At 36.5% G+C, this 4,450-nt stretch overlaps 1 protein-coding gene across 1 annotated transcript in view; it reads right to left on the bottom strand.

Annotated features, from left to right (window-relative positions):
* STEAP4 (STEAP4 metalloreductase) overlaps window positions 1-4,201 on the bottom strand; it is a 29,940-nt gene extending 25,739 nt beyond the window's left edge. The window contains exon 1 of the mRNA XM_064678362.1: window positions 4,062-4,201. The gene's annotated coding sequence lies outside the window, so the exon portion shown is untranslated. The remainder of the gene's footprint in view (window positions 1-4,061) is intronic.
* Window positions 4,202-4,450: the final 249 nt, after the last annotated feature.

Below are 4,450 nucleotides of genomic sequence, written 5' to 3'. Positions count from 1 at the left end.
CTCATAACTCATATATATATATATATATATATATGAGATGTCTCAGGTTTTCATTGTATCTCATTAGTTTTCAATGTACATGTGAAGATCAGTAAAGATGATCCTAGAGGGACCTCTTACTTGTAATAGTGTCAGTAGGAGATGGGAAAATGTAACTGTATAAGCTTTTACATTCTTGGTGTTATTTTCTATTTTTTTGGCTACCTGCCATTTTCGTTTTTAAGTGGGAATTAAAGGCGCTGAAGACACATGCAGCTAAAACATCATGATTTTTTATGCTAAATAAAGATAATTTTGTTCAGCTGGTGTTTATCATCTATTTACAGAGTGACACTTCCATTTTTGAGATGATAATACCGTTCAGCCTTCCTTGCTGTTTCAGCAGATAAAGTTACCCTGTGACCAGAGATAGCTCTTGTGCATGCATTTGTGAAGGCTGCTCTGGATTCCTGTTGCATTCAGGCTTGTTGCTTTGTTTCTAATTAGTCTTTTCTTAAATTACAACAAAAATGTAACACTATTGCTCACTTAGTTTCTGGGAACATACTCTGCTAATGACAGTGCCTACCAGGAGGCCAAAATATCCCCCAAGGCAGTTATTATCTGCTATAGAGAAATGTATAGGATTTTAATTTCCTAGCATTTCACAGATAAATTATACTGTGATTTTGTGTGAGATGGAAGACAAAATACTTGCTGCTGAATTATTCTGTGAAGAACATTTAGGTACAGTGAAAAAAAAGCATGAAGTAAAGCACACAGAAATATTTCAGTCAATGGCCCAAAGCAGAGCCTACATTCTGAGCTTCTGACTGATGTATTTTGTATTTGGATAAGTGTACTTTTCCTTGGGCTGTGGGGAGGTACAAACATTGCACAAAAGTAATGGTGTCTTAGTGGGAGTGCTTTATGTCTGTAGTGTGTCCTCAACAACTGGAAACATCATAGTCTGAAGCTCACAGGAATGGGTGCTGTATTTTAGATTGTGTGTTAATGCCCAATACAATTTCAAAATGAGGCTAGGAAAAAAAGGTAAATTTAAGAAATATTTATTTACAGACCATAATGCCTTTGAACTGAAATCTGCCTAGGCTGTGTTGAATACATCCTTATGGTCTACAAGCCCTGAATGTCATTCCCTTACATCCAGTGCTTTTTCTTAGAAGAATTTACAAACATCCATAAGTCAGGGAGGATGATATTTTTTGCTTTGTAATTCTAGCTGAAGTTGCTTCCCTTCCATGAAGCTAACCTGTCATATTTAGAGGAGGTTAACAAGAGGTGTTTGATGTATTCTGGAAAGATGAATATCTCTTTTGGAGGTTTATATACCTGAAAAATATTGTAGATCTTCCAAATGAAACTATTTTTTAAATTTCACTTAAAAAAAACCAAGACCACTGTATCCTTTTCCCACATTTGGGATGCAACCATATTTGGAAATTTAGAACTGCTTGTGAGAGAGAAAATAAGCTACAGAACTGCCCATAACTATACCAGACTATTGTTCCTATTTATGTGATGTCTTTACAGCTACTGTCTAGCTAATTAAAAAATAAGCAGCAAGGAGAAATATAAACCCTAATAATAGTGGAAAATATAGAAAGGTGAACCAGTCAATTTTATGGACTCAGAAAGACTACAAAAGCCCCAAATGCATTCTGAGTAACTCACTCCAACAGCTGAATAATCACACCACTGGCATAGCCAGACTTTTTATTGAGTTCAATAGCTGACAAAATCACCCCTACTGTGAAAATACTCAAACAGATGATCAAGTCACAGCAGCTGAAGGAATTACTACATATCAGTTGAGCCACAATACCTCTTTATGCCCATGCTCTCCACTTATTCCAGTGAATACTACCATATTAGTTTAAATCTCTTCCTCTGAGCTCTGCTCAGTCCCCGGTCTGACTAAGTCTGACTGAATGTGCACAGTATTTGTGTCCTGCTTTAATCCTTCCTTACCCATTGTAAACGTAAATTTTCTGGACACAGATCTCTTGGTAGATATTTCTTGGTATCATCCAGCACTGAAAGAGCTTGTAAAGCATCATTTTGCTTCTAGGCTAGTTGACATACAGAATGTATTTTTGTTTCCCATCTTTTTCTTTGTTTTCCTTTTGAAAACAGGAACTTCATTATAATGTGAGCAATAACTGGCAGACACAGGCAGAAATAAAAGTTAACATTTAGCCTAGGAGAAGTAATTTTTATATCTTTTTAGCTGTGCTCCCTTAAGAAGGGTAGAACTTCTTTTCTAGTGATACATTTATGATATTATAATTAATCACAGAAAAAGAATTTGTACTGCATTATGACAGAGTGCAATAAGTAGGGGACATGAAGATGAATAGGCTACTTAAGTGAGTAAATGACTTCTGGTGCCAGCCTGGCAATGATATAGAGGACTTTGTCTGTAGTGGTATCAGGCCTCTCAGGCTTCTCAGTAGTTTATTCAGGGCTTTTGAGTGCATATGATATTACTGGCCATCATTGCTATGCTTGGCCACCAACCAGAAGACAAAAGAGGAAGTTATTTGAACAATACAAGGTGCTGGTTTCACTGGGTAAGAAGAGTTTCACTGAAAGGATGAGTATGAGTTCTTCAGAAATGATTGTGACTGTTATTAACTGACATAATCATTCCAAAAGGTCTCGTTTTTGATCATTGAACAACAAATGGTCTAGTCTCAGTCTCTTCCCTTCACACTTTCCTCTTACTGATCTCAGAGCACTGACCCTGCTCTCTCTGCTCCTCTTCTCTTCTAGATTTCTTGTCCCTTCAACTTCTTTTAAAATATGCTTATTATGATCAGTGAACTTTTCTCTGGTTTCTTTGTCAGACACTACCCCAGCCACATAAGGATTACTTTTTGTGAAGGTAGTGGCTAACTCAGTGAAGTGGGAATGAGAGGTCTTACAGAACAAGTACAGATGTGGACTTCCAGGTTTCACAAGTAGCGTTTCACAGGCAGGTGAATATGGACTGGAAGATATGCCAACAGCAGCCCCAAGAGACTTTATACGAACAAGAGAAAAATTTCTACCTTGTTTTATTGGGCCTTCTGTTCTCCATTCCCCCTGTCCATTTTGTTATTTAGAAAAATCAAAATGCAAACAGGCAGAAGATTCAGGTGGACTGTATTAGATGCTAGAAATGGTACTGGAAACACGGGCATGTATTACAGTAAAGCTATTGTTATCTTGACCATTCTCATCTACACCCTGTTATTTCTGTGAGACGTTATTTAAATGTGTCATATACCTCAGAAAAATACTCTATTTTGCATTTTTTTAAAGAATGTCAAGAAATTTAATAAATATCTCCCTGAAATTTGCTTAATAAGAATTTTCAGAAGCATTTGTCATATTTCTGTTAGCAAAGTCAACTGAAAGACTAATTTTAGCAATGTAAAAAGCTGCTTCTATTGTGACAAAAATTATGGCCTAAGGGACAGAGCCACCCCCTCTAGAAATTAATACTTACAAAACCACATTTCTGTCAACAATCTGATGGCAATGCCTTGGGAAGCTACTAATGGGAAAACAGAGTTGTCAGAATAAAAAGTGTTCACCTTCTCTAAACCAAAGAGGCTTTATTTATTCTTCCAAGCAATAGGCACAACTGTCTCTCTGAAATCTCTGTCTCCTGTAGATAATATGCTTGGTTTAGTACTAACTCATACTTCAACTTCTGTCTCATGTACTCAGTATTTTTTGTCATCGTGTAGACCTGATGCTCCAGAGGATAACAATTTTGTTAATCTATTTTTGCATTGCATCCACAATTACAATTAAGAATTATGGGTGCAAAATACACAAAAAAACCCCATATCACAAAATTTATATGAGCTAAAAAACGAAACCTTGCATATCAATCCAAGAATTAATTAAGGTATTTGCAGTATAATCAAAGCATTATTGTTAATCCCATTTTGAGAAAACCAACACTTCAAATTTTGCAATTATTATAGCTCCGTCCAAGTCATGATGCAATTGATACTAGTACAAATCAATTTGCTCATGTCTACCCCTTTCTCCAGTGTTATGCTCACCCTTCTTAGTCCTCAAGAAGCAGGGGAGAGAGCTATGCTGAGTTGTTAGTGTCCCGAGTTCTTCCCTGGAAGAAGTATGGTGCCGCTGAGGATTTCTTTCACCTCACTCTAGGATCAGTGTGGGGCTATTTTTATATGTTTCTTAGCACGTACTGCACGTTACTCTTTCTTCATCGGTCCACAATTCCAATTTATATCTAAATATATATAGTATGTTTTAATTGCTCATGTTAAATATTTATTCCTTGCTCCCTTTGTTATCTCTAAAGCTAGTTTTATTGGCCTTCCAAAGGGCTTAATAACCAGTAACTGATCATTAGTGATTTGCTTATAGCCCAGGAGTGTCTGGTTTCATCCTATCTCCACACTTACAGAACCTTTTCTATAAT

The sequence above is a fragment of the Pseudopipra pipra genome, chromosome 1, assembly GCF_036250125.1.
Source record: "Pseudopipra pipra isolate bDixPip1 chromosome 1, bDixPip1.hap1, whole genome shotgun sequence".
Classification (NCBI taxonomy): Eukaryota; Metazoa; Chordata; class Aves; order Passeriformes; family Pipridae; genus Pseudopipra; species Pseudopipra pipra.
This window is presented reverse-complemented; position numbering and strand designations above follow the sequence as displayed.